The sequence below is a fragment of the Zootoca vivipara genome, chromosome Z1 (genome assembly GCF_965207765.1).
Source record: "Zootoca vivipara chromosome Z1, rZooViv2.hap1.1, whole genome shotgun sequence".
NCBI lineage: Eukaryota > Metazoa > Chordata > Lepidosauria > Squamata > Lacertidae > Zootoca > Zootoca vivipara.
Window position 1 is genome coordinate 406,991 of NC_142583.1, and position 12,707 is coordinate 419,697.

The 12,707-nt window shown below is 46.3% G+C and overlaps 1 protein-coding gene across 2 annotated transcripts in view; it reads right to left on the minus strand.

Annotated features, from left to right (window-relative positions):
- Window positions 1-12,707, minus strand: part of LINGO1 (leucine rich repeat and Ig domain containing 1) — a 75,622-nt gene that overhangs the window by 23,993 nt on the left and 38,922 nt on the right. Inside the window, exon 1 of one of the 2 annotated variants that reach the window (XM_088657212.1) lies at window positions 726-3,452. The exons of the other annotated variant lie outside the window; for it this stretch is intronic. The gene's annotated coding sequence lies outside the window, so the exon portion shown is untranslated. Of the gene's footprint in view, window positions 1-725; window positions 3,453-12,707 lie in introns of those variants that run through there. 2 annotated transcript variants of the gene reach the window in all.

Sequence of the window (12,707 nt, forward strand, 5' to 3'; positions counted from 1 at the left end):
TGTCTGCCTGGATGTTTGTGTGTCCCATAAGGAGAGATGTAAAAATAACCCTACAAGAAGAAGAAGAGGAGTTTGGATTTGATATCCTGCTTTATCACTACCCGAAGGAGTCTCAAAGCGGCTAACAATCTCCTTTCCCTTCTTCCCCCACAACAAACACCCTGTGAGGTGAGTGGGGCTGAGAGACTTCAAAGAAGTTTGACCAGCCCAAGGTCACCCAGCAGCTGCATGTGGAGGAGTAGAGACGCAAACCCGGTTCCCCAGATTATGAGCCTACCGCTCTTAACCACTACACCACACTGGCTCAAGTGGAGAATGTTCTCTGTGTTACTGTCTCCTTCTACTCCCAACATCCTTTGCCCCTCTTCTTCTCCCCCTTCCTCCTTCTTAACAGTCACCCAGCTTTATAGGGGCAGGGAGTCTGGAGTCTCTCCTAACCCTACCTGGAGATGCCAGCGATTGAATTTAGGACCTATTTAATTCAACCCTTTATCCAAAGACATGAGGACTAGAGTCTTACAAAATAAAAAAATTCCTTCCAGCAGCACCTTAAAGACCAACTAGGTTTTTAATTTGGTATGAGCTTTCGTGTGCATGCACACTTCTTCAGAATGCATGCACACGAAAGTTCATACCAAAATAAAAACTTAGTTGGTCTCTACGGTGCTGCTGGAAGGAATTTTTTTATTTTGTTTCGACTACGTCAGACCAACACGGCTACCTACCTGTAACTAGAGTCTTACAGTAGCTCAGTGACAGACCATCAGCTTTGCATGCAGAAATTCCCAGGTTCAATCTGCAATGGCATGTTCAGGTAGGGCTGGGAGAGATTCCTTGCCTGATATTCTGGAGAGCTGCTGCCCCTGAGATGAAAGAATAAGGAGCTGAATGGACCAATGGTCTGACTCAGCACTAGGTGGCTTCCTATCTGCTTTCTCTGGGAAACGTGGGCCAATTCTGGAGAGGGCCAGAGGGTGCTTGCCCACGACTAGTGACAAGCCCCTTCTTGGATGATGGAGCACCTCAGGAGGGAAATAGAAAACGACACTCAAAACACCTCTTAAGTATTGATGCTCTGACCTTTACTCGAATAACTGCACTAAACTCATGTTACATCTCTATAAAAGGGCCTGTTGGGTGGGGGAATGGAAGAGGGCAGCAGAAATATTCAAGGGGAAAGGAGTGCTTAGGTAGAGAAAGTGAAAAGGCTGGATAGCTTGGTATGGAGACAGGTCAAAGAGAATGTGAGCAAATGGGACATTCAGGTCCCCTCTGAAGGATGACAGTACAGTAGTCATACCTCGAGTTCTAATGTATCTGCTTTTGAATTAAGTCTCACAATAATTGCAAAGCTATTCCTTCCAGCATTTCCCCCAAATCTCTATACACCGGTTTCTCTTCCCAACTTCCAGCTCTGACTTTCATTTCCTGTTGCAGAGGCCAACTTGGTTACACTCAGCAAACCCATTTGACATTAAGAGCAAGCACTTTTGACTGTGGTAGGGGATTCAATGTGACCAAGTCCCTTTTTAGTATTATTAATTTTAAAAATTGATTTGGTTTCCTTAACATTAATCATGGCTTCCCAGTTCTGCATAAATGCATGACTCTTTGGCCAGCCTCCTTTCGTCAGCATTGCCATGATGGCATACTCAAACAGTATCGGTTTCATAACACACAATTTCTATTCCTCACAACATTGACAACCGCTGAACAACTCCCTTTCCTGCCTCACATTTCTCTCTCGCTTACACACAAACACACAAAACTGCAGTGGCACAAACCCTCAAATCACCTCCTTTCTTTGAACTTCATTGGCACAAGATCTGACGTTGGATAGCAATTCATGATGGCTTTAAGAGAGGATGAGACCAGTTCATGGAGGAGAAAGTTATGGGCTGTGGTGGCTATATGCCAGAGGTAGCCAAGAGGATGCTCCACTGATGTTGTTGGAGAATGACACCCTTTCCCCCTGACTATTGACCATGCTGGCCAGAGCTCCTGGGAGTTGCAGCACAAGAACACCTGGAGGGCATCCCCTTGGGGGCCCCTTGCTATATGCCTTCAGGGTGAGAGGAAGCATTCCTCTGAATAGTACTTCCTTGGGGAGAGGACCATTACCTGCCTGGAGGCTTCCAGAGGGACCAGGCTGGAAACTGTGGGAAAGAGGATGCTGGACTATAAAGGTCTTGATTTGGATCCATCAGGGGTCAGTTAGGAACCCAATAACCCTTCACTTCACTGGGAAATGGCTGCCTACATATGGAGATCCCCAACTGCTGCTATGCCCACTTTTAATTCTCTGTCACCTTTAGAGCCATGGGTGGAGTGAATGGGTGCTCTCCCCTGCGCAGGCATGAGGGGGGGGCATTTTGGATCTGAAGAACAGCAGCGACCTGATCCAGCTAGCAGCCCATATTTTGGCTATCTTAGAAGGAATACATGGCACCTACGTGGAAGACACATGTATTTTGGCACTAAATGACTATCATAATCAATTCTTAGTCACTTAGGGGTATACGGATTGTGTTAGTGGAATGTTGTTGTGCAATGGAAAACACAAGTACTTTGCCAAACTTGTTGTGCAAAAGGTGATTTGTGTTGTGCAACCAGCTATCACCAAAATCCCATTGTTGAAGGACCTTTGAGCTCTGCCACCCATAAACACACAGAACATAGGATATGGTCCCAAGTATTAATATCCATGGCTCTCTCTCTTTGCCTGAAGAATGACTGTTTCATTTGTGTTGAGGACATTCTTGCAGCTCCAGGTTGGGGGACTCTTTGCCCCCCACCCCGATGTTGTTGGATTCTGCCTGCCACCAGCTCTAGACCAAGAGAGGCCGAGGATGAGGGCAGTTGGGGCCATAGGTTTCCTGCCTCTGCTATAGATATTTTGAGATATATACTGTATACAAAAAGAAGAAATGCCTTAAATTTCATTAACCCCCCCCCCCACTTTCTATTTGAAAGTGTGGGATGTTATCACCACAAATGAGCTGACTTGCCAGGCTTTGGGGGAATCATTTCTTTCCCAGAAATGTGGTTCTCATCTTTTGCATGTACCAGTGCTTGTATCTGGGAAAGCAGAGGTTCTCCAGGAACACCCATATATTTCCTTGTACATAGGTATGGGGAAGATGAGAGCAGCCATCCTCATTAGGCCCTTTGACTGGAAATTCACGTAATATTTCTTCTTTCCTCGCTCTGTGCACCTGTCAAATGTAATCTCTACTGAGCTGAATCTTGCATGAATCAATTCCACCCAACAATGCAGCCTGTCTACTAAGCTACTGGGTTCCAGTTTCCAATTTGTGTGTGCATCTTGTTGTTCCTGTTTGTTAACATTCTCTTTCTGCTGAAAACCTCAAGACAGATAATTTGCTTTGGGAAAAAATTCCAAAGGCTAAACTAAACAGGATTGCAGGACTGGCCAAAGACATGTTTCTGTCTGAAGCCAAGGACAAGACGGAGTGACTCCCCCCCCTCCGCTCGAATTCCACATATAGAAGCCAACTGGATTTGCAAAGCTAGTGATGGGGCAGCATTCCCCATAAGACCTGGTTGCTGGAGGCCAGCTTCCGCGGTGCAGGGCACATGCAGCTCCATCCCCTTCAAGCCTCTGGCACCTGAGGCAGCTGCCTCCTTCTGCCCAATGGCAGGACTGGCTCTGCAAAGCTGCTATTTCAAGGCCCAATAAGAGAATATGTGAAATGCAGGAATATGTCTCAGAAACAGGTTTTATTTACATACAGTACATATGGGTGGGTGGATATGGAGAGTCAGGATTGGTTCTATGGCACACTAATGAAGGGTGAAGGAGGAGGGAGCCTCATCTCCCTGATGCTGTTCAACCTGCGACAGTTATCTGAAAATATACTGATATAGTTTGGGCTTTTCAATGTATAGCAAACTTCATATGTCATTCAGTAGTATGCCATTGTCTTTCTCCCCATTTTGTTGCTGTTGAAAAAATTAATAAACACCTCTCTCCAAGCAGCACAATTCTAATCACCATGGTTGCTATTTAGTTCTTATTTTTAAACACATATGAGAAATGCACACAGGCATTCCACAATTCATCTCGTTTTGCCCCCCAAATGGCAACCCAGTTTTTGCAATGCAGCACAATGGAAATGCTTCTCTTAAGAGTGCTTAAAAGAAGAAGAAGCTCCGCATTGGATTCAGCTGGACTGCAAATTATCACCTCCATGCAAATGTCTCCCCACTCCCCCTTCATATCTCAGATGACCATTGCCCTTCCATCTCAAATAAGATTTTCTCACGCTCATCTTGCACATGCCTCAGTGACCCACCAACAAAGAATACATTCTGCGAAATGATCAATAAGTAATTGCGAAGGCGGCTGAGCAGAGCTGAGGAGCAAAGCCCAAGAGAACAGGCTGCAGTGTGGAATGGGGGGGGGATTAATCTTACAACAGGGAAAGGAGGGGGGCTTTAGCTGTCGTCTCTCAGGCTCTAACATCTTTCTTGTCCATATAAGACCCAAGATTTCCATTTCGTATCTCAAGCAAGTGATCTGAAGAATGAGATTTTTTTAAATTATATGTATTTATAGTCTGTGCTCTCATGTGAGAAAATGGGATGCCCCATTTTCCCCCGGGGACACTTGCGGGGAACATACTCACACCTCTCTATCCTCTCTCCAGGCAAGCCAAATTCATGATCAGATCTCAAGGACATATTCTCAAGGAAAGTGCAAGCAAAGCTGGTGAAAGGTGTAGCCTGAGGAGAGACCCAAGGGCCAGTTCGGGGGGCTGCATTTGGCCCCTGGGGTTGTGGGAACCCATCCCCTGCAGTAGCCCGTGGCTACAGCCTTTCTCTGATCACACAACCAAAATGGTGGAAGAGTTCAGTCCAGTGTCCCTTTTCCGCTAGTTGCCAAGAAAAGCTGGACAACCATCTAGCATAGAGGCAGCCAAAGAATAAAACGCTCTCTCTCTAGTTCTTACACTGCAACATCCACCAGGCCCTGAAGCAAGGATGAGGTTCCTAAGCTGCTGGTGCTTGGTGGATAAAATCCCCTCTTCTAATGTGTAGCTTTGGCAGACTCAAGCAGCAAGGGGTGTCTGGCACCATGCCATTTCCATCCTGCAGGCAGGGGGCTGCAGAGCGAGGGGCACACCAGCATTTAAAAATAAATAAATAAGCTAAACACAGCCACTTCCCCGAGCACAGAAAACTGGCAGAATAACACATGCTGCCATTCTAATGTTACTTGGGCTGACATTCTAGTGTCCCCTGGGAAGGCATCTCAGAGGCAGGGACAGAGTGGGGGAACCACAGATCCAGGGGGGCAATATGGCCCTCTAGTCTTGTCTATCTGCCCCCCCTTGGGACTCTCTCCAGGACACCCCCCTTCCCAGTCACCTCACTCTCTCTCCTCAGGCCCATACCCTTCAAGTGTCCCGATTTCCCTGGGGCATCCTGGAATTCCATTGGGGAGGCTGGTGAGCCACTCCTTGCAGCCAGCGCTTGCAGTGGTGCTGTGCTCTTGCGCGAATCAGCTGGCTCCCATGTGAGCCACCTAACTCAGGCAGAAGCACCACACGAAAAGACACATGTCCCGATTTCCATCAGAGTAATGTTGGAAGGTCTGCAGGCCATGCTGCTCACCTGCCTTGCTCTACATTCTCTCTGTGTGCTTCTCTTTTGCCTGGCTGGCATGTGCCCTCAAACTCCAATAAGGACCTTTGCTTTCTTGGAGGGAGCACACTTAGAAACTAGCCAAATGTTGTATGCAAAGGTTTTTTTTTTTTACATTCCTTGGCCTGGGCCACTTTTGCCTCTGGGCCACCCAACATGGGCATGTAACTCTTTAGGGGGTTGCCCCAAAGAAAGCCTTGGGCTGAAAATGTGCCCACCCCACTGCGCTGGAGGCTGATCTAGATCTCCTCAAAGCAGGAGGGGAAAACCTCTAAGACCTCCATGGCCCATTCCAGAGGTGGATTGAGAGGAGCGCAATCCATTCAGTCGCACTGAGCATGGAGCCTCGGGGGAGCGCCACAACTAGGATGCAGAAGAGAAGGCAAGAGGAAGGGGGCAAATTTTGACGTTACCCAGGACACTGCTGTAATTTGAGACCCCAAGGTCTACCTCCACCTATGCCTTCCTGAAGTTGGCACTTCAGTGTTGGTACCATTGGGAAGTGCCAGGGGCAATTTAGGTTTAAATGCAAAGCTACAAAATCCATACTTTCAGAAACAATACATGAACACAGCTATCCTTTGAAATCCCTACATCTCCTAATTTCGTAAAGCAGTTCCCTGCCAAACACAAAAATGCCTATAGTCGATTAATTTCCTTCCTTTTGCAGTTTTGTTTTGTTTTTCCAAAGCAAAGAACATAAGAAGTTCCCTGCTGGATCATCAGGGGGAAGACCCCCGAGTTCAGCATCCTCACAGTGGCAGCCAGGTGCCTGCAGGAAGCCCACTGGCAGAACCTGAGCTAGTAGCTGTTGATATGATGGATACATGGAGAGCACTCCAAAGTACTGTGCACATGCTCATGCTCATGCTCATGATCATCATTCCAAGGCAACAAGGTGGCAAATAATCCCAAGGCATTAAAAGTTCATTAGGCCTCGCCTCCAACAGGCAGCATTTGAGAGTATTAATGGCAATGTACGGGCATTAAATGCATTTTGCAGCCTCAGAAGAGAGTGGATTTGTTGGCAAGTGTTCTCACGCCTCCATAATTATTTGGAAGAGTGGGAATTGGAAGAATGTGTACGCCAATGGCTTTGAGAGAGACTGAAGGAAGTGGAGCAGACACAAGCTGTACTCACAGACATTTCACAGAGTTCCTGCGTACCCCATAACGCCTGTTGACCCTAGAAGACATGACTGATGAGAAGATGCCAAGCTGGTGCCAGGTGAGTTCCAGAGAGTACTTGTGGTGACTTTTAGGCAACAGCCAACTGGGTGCTTTCAACTAGCCTGGCAGACCACCAGAGTGTTGCCTATGCACTTGGAGATGGAGAGCACTTGGAGCCCTTTCTCCCACTTGAACCTGCCGATTTCCATCTTATAGGGAAGCCCCTGCTTTGGAAGAGAAGGTCGGCTTCTACCAAGAACAGGGCTTTTTTTTTTTGGTCATAGGTCCTATTTTATGGAATGTGTTCCCCAGGGATGTTCACTATGAGCATTTGCTGACATCTAACTATTCCATTTGCAAGACATTTGGTTGGTTACAAATTATTTTATTTATTGAGTGGTAACATTTGTATACCACCCTTCATCCGGAGATCTCGGGGCATTATGCAAAGTATGCTCTTCCTCATTTAGTACAACTGCTGCAAGCTCCTTCCTTCCTTTTAAAATGTTTGCTTCCTTGATTTTTTTATTTTTGCTTCATTTAAAAATGGTATTTGAATTGAACATTTGGGTATAACTTTTGTGAAGGAAATAATATGCAAGATGAAATCTGAGCTTATATCATATCTATCTATCTATCATCTATCTATCTATCTATCTATCTATCTATCTATCTATCTATCTATCTATCTATCTATCTCCAACCCCAATGAACTGAGTGATGGCCCAGGAACAAGGGTGAGAAGACCCGGTTAAATGAAACAGTCCCTCTGATCAAATCCTCCCCTGCCTGTGAAGAAACCTTGAAGTGGAACAGTGATGTGAGACAAGTTTTGGAATATAGAGCAGGTTGCATAAATGCTACACTCAGGAAAGTAACGCAACCCAAACCATCATTTGCAGCCAGAAGGAAGCTGGTCGGAGCTGTAGATCAAAACATCTGGAGGGCAAGGCAGGGATAGCCTTCATGCTCCAGATGTTTTGATCTATAGCTCCGACCATCCGCATGCAAGAAGGCCAGCAGTGAGGGAGGATGAGAGGTGTAGTCCAACACAGCTGGAGGGCACCATGCCAGCTCTCCCTCGTCTAAGGCATGCAGAAAAGAAGCCCTGCCACCAACATTGTATCTACCCAGCAACAAGACAAGACAGAGAGGCAAGGCCACCAGAAGCACAAGGAAAAAGCTGTTTCTTTTGTTGAGAACAGCTTTACGCTAGTTATGATTAATTTAGAGAGGGGATGATTCTGCTAGAAAGATTTGCATTCTCATGGCACATCCCCTAAAATAACCTCCCAATTAATGTGATGCTGTTTAATTATGCAAAGGGCTGGTGTCATATCAGCTGCGCTGCAGCTCTGGAGTGGGATCACATGAGCCATAATACGGGCACAAATCACTACCTCCTATCGGTTTATCTGCGGACAGCATTGCTAAGCCACAGTTATCCCCCAGCACACCCTAGCACACTTCAGGCACTCAGAACATCGCAGAACTGATGTTCCGATAACTTCCAATAACTCACGGGCACGAAAAGGTGTTCTTGGCCAACACGGCAACACTTCCAATGACAGGTGAGCACTGATACAGCTTGATTAACTTGACATTGTAAGCACAGCCAGATTACCGGCAGTGTGAAGAAGTCTTAAAGTCATCTTGATAACACCGTTGCATCTGTCACCTGGTGGAGAGCTACAGAGCCCTGGTGCTGAGATACCAAGGCGAGAGAGGCTCTTGGGAGTGCCAGGAATGAGCCACAGGGAGGAGCGGATGGGACCGAGAAACAGCCAAGTTGACATTAAAAGAGAGGCCCAGGAAAGCAGTCGTCCACTCAACACAAACAAGTGCATTTTCCATCCCTGACCATATTTCATTTTTGCCTTTAATTTGTACATTGCCTTTTTATTTTGCTATACACAAGGCCATTTACAAGCTGTAGAAGCAACAACATATACAACAAAGGTCACATGCCCTATAACAGGCTTCCCCAAACTAAGGCCCGGGGTCCGTATGCGGCTCGCAAGGCTCTTTTATGCGGCCCCCAGCGACCCACGCTGTCTGCTGCCACCGCCCGCTCTTAACGGCACGGCTCCCCACTTCTGGGTCCCCGGAGCGTTCGAAATAGCTTGTGCGCATGTGCATGCGTCATTTCTGGCGCGCTTCCAGGCCGGAGGAGGCCCATGTGCATGCGCACAAGCTATTTCCAGTGTTCTGGCAACCCAGAAGTGTGCCGGAAATCGCATGTGCGCACGTGTATGGGCGCGCGCTCCCACACGCTCCAGCCTGCAGCACAATTGGCACTGGCGGCACCGGCCCTCGGCGAGGTAAGTTTGGGGACCCCTGCTCTATAAAAATCTGATCCAATGCAAATACGGTAAGTCATAATAAAAAATATGACTTTAAAATAAGCAACTTATATCAAGTAAAGTAGTATTCAATAGGGGGAAGTGGGACCTATTGATGCACGGGGCACATTGATACACGTACAATATTTCAATATCAAGAAATGTTATTCGTGTTGCGACATCACTAAAATGTGTCTATAAATGTGTGAGTAAAACAGTTGCGCCAGCGCCTCCCACCAGATAGCCTTTGGCATTTGACCAGAGTAGGTGTGTTTTTAGCATGGCAAACTAAAAAATTATGTGAAATGTAAAAGTGTGCATAAGCCCTCCCCATTTCCTGGCCACTTCCAGGTCAGCAGTGACAAGTGTGTGCTCATCAATCAGAGACATGTAAAATGGTCACTACCTGTACTAGACTAGAATAAAAAAAATAGCAGCAAAGTCCCAATAGGCCATTTACAAGGGTTCAGCTGAGCAGCAAGGTCACATAGCTTATAAAATTACAAAATGCACTAACCTAACTGGTCCTTTGGTCCAGGCCAACATTTGGTCCAGGAAAAGGGAAGGTATCCCACAGATCTTGCACTGGCTTTGGAAACTTGCTGTTTTTCTAACCTTTTCCAAGGTTCCACATGATACCTTGGAGATTCCTTCTTCTGTTTCCCTGAGCTAGAAACTTCCCAAACTTTTCCAGACTGTTTTCTGGGCAAGGACTACCCAAATTCCAAGGATCACTTCCTAACTTGGGGCTGGGACATGTCACCCCAGTCATGCTGAGCACGAGAGTGTATTGCTTCACCTTCTGTGTGAGAAGCCCTTCTAATGTGGAGAGACTGCTGTCCTGCCCGATTTGGGATGGGAGGACCTGTCAATTTTGCTTTCTCCTGGTTTTTCATTTTTCTCAATCCTAGGTTTGATTCTCCACATTTCCATGCCAGTTTGTGCCTTTTCCTTTTTTAAAAGAACTCCTCATGGAAAATTCATCAGCATTTTAGTGTGAATTTCTCCCAATACAAATTTTTGTATGCAATTTCGCTCAATATGACTTTTTGGGGGCAAAGTAATTTCCCATAACAGAATGCATGTTTGCATGTTATTTTCAGTAATTTATACATTTATTGGCACAAATCCTCAGAGTATATGCAGTTCTGTACACATTACTTGACTGCAGAACTGCATTGCAAAATTCAGAGTAGTGCGAATTTTGAAGCACAGTTGTGCTTTGGTTTGCTAGGACCAGGAAGAGACTAAGGTTCCAATCCTTACTTGGCCATGAAGGAGGGCCAGTTGTTGTGGGAAATAAAATATGGAGGGGGAAAGCCATGCATGTCACTTTGAGCTCCTTAGAGAAAAAATGGTGGGATACGGTATAAATGCAATAAATAAATAATTTAGTTCAGCTTTAAATGTAAACTGGATCAAATTTCTCCCCCAGCCCTAACCATGACTCCCTTTCATCTTCTCTTCTCCAGGCCAAATATCCCCAGTGCTTTCAATTCTCCCTTGTAGTAGTAGTTGTAGTAGTAGTAGTAGTAGTAATAATAATAATAATAATAATAATAATAATAATAATAATAATATATTTATACCCTGTCCATCTGGCCGGGTCCCCCCCCCGCCACTTTGGGCGGCTTCCAACACACATTAAAATACATTGTTGGACTTAGTTTTCAGGCATCTTGCAATCCTGTTGTTGTTGTTTATTCGTGTCCGACTCTTCATGACTCCATGGACCAGAGCACGCCAGGGACTCCTGTCTTCCACTGCCTTCCGCAGTTTGGTCAAACTCATGTTGGTCACTTCTATAACACTGTCCAGCCATCTCATCCTCTGTTGTCCCCTTCTCCTGAGTCCCCTACCCTCTGGCTTTCCGTGTCCTTCTTAAAATGCAGCACTGCATGGAGAGACAAATCTGTTTGGCAGTGAGCCAGGCTGCCTTGGGAGGTGGCTGGCTTTCCTTCACTGGTTCGCCATCCCTTAGGAATGCTGCAGGAACATCCTGCCTTGCAGATCCTGCACTAAGTAAGGGGGTTGGACTAGGAGACCTTTGAGGTCCTTTCCAACTCTATAATTCTGCTTTGTGGTTTGTGCCAGCCCTCCTGATCGTCACATTACACAGTGCAATTTTCTCTTCTTGCCCCCCTCCAACATACTCACAACAATCTGGACATAACTAGCCACCTGTTTCCAATAAACCTAAGACTGTAAGCTCCTTAAGAATAGTCTCTTTGATTCTGAGCCTGTTAGGTTGCATTCCTAGTCCAAATCCAGGGTTCTGGGGGACTTAAACACAACACAATACATAGAAACGAAGATGGTTAGGCAGCAATTTGGAACCAGGGAAATCATTGCCACTGCATAGTGGTGACAAAGGAGACCGTGACAGGCCCCTATTTACAACCATCCAGGGGAGGTTGGTCACTAGGGCAGGGTTGGGCAGAGCCAGATCCAAAGCTATAACCCAGCAGTCTTGGGTGCCCCAGAGCCATAGTCATACATTTCCTGCCACTGAGAGGCTCCATTGAGCCTTTTCTGCCCACCTCTCTTTGTAGAAGCAGAACTGAAAAATCACTGGTGTATCTAAGTAGTTTGATATCGACTCCCAGAAGGGTCCCGCAGCTGCAGCCCCCAGGCTCCTGCTGCCCACAGCTCAGTATTGCCACCATCAACCCCCACCTACCTCTCCAGGTAAGGGTTCCTGCCCCATACATTGCAGCCATTCCAGAAGAAGCAGAGAAAGGCCCACTGTGAGATTAAACCATGCAAGAAACACCCTGTGTTCCTTAAAGAGGAAACAGTGAAGGTTACCCTACCCAATGGTGCTGGTCCATTGTGGCAAATGGGGCAGCAGCCCCCCACCTCAGTCTGGACAGAGTCAGCCCCTCCCACCTCCTGCTGCTCTCCCTACTTTCCCCCCTCCCACCCCATGGACACCAGCCACTTCTGCCCTTCACAAAGCTGCTTCAGGAGAGGCTATTGGCAAATGAATGTCCACTGATCAAGGCCAACAGAGAAGAACCTTCAGCAACAGTGATAGGTCCCAAAGGGGATAGCCCAAAATATCTGTTTCCCCCTTTAACTGCCCAACTTTCCAATTTGCAGTTACAGAGGGAGCGTGTTGCTCATTTCCACCCTTCCCCCCCTTTTTTGCTGAATGCTATGTCCACTTTATTCTGTTTTTCAAGAATAAAAAGATTTTTTTAAAAAGTTGTATATATTTTATATGCAAACATAACCTAAAACATGCATCTGTGGGGGTATGCTTTTCAATGCATTTCACCCTAATGTATGCAGTTTGTACATCTTTATAACTCCATTTCCTTTATATAAAATACATATTTTGTGCACACTTTCAGAGGGCCAACACTGCATCACAAAACCAGGAGAAGTATGTAACTGTTGCATGTGTGGGTGCAACTCCGTTTGAAGAAGAGGGGTTTGCATGGGGTTAACCCAAAGATTCGGCACCTCCAGATTCCCATACTATCCCTGTATCTTTAACCTCTCAAGCTGACCTCTTTATCTCCA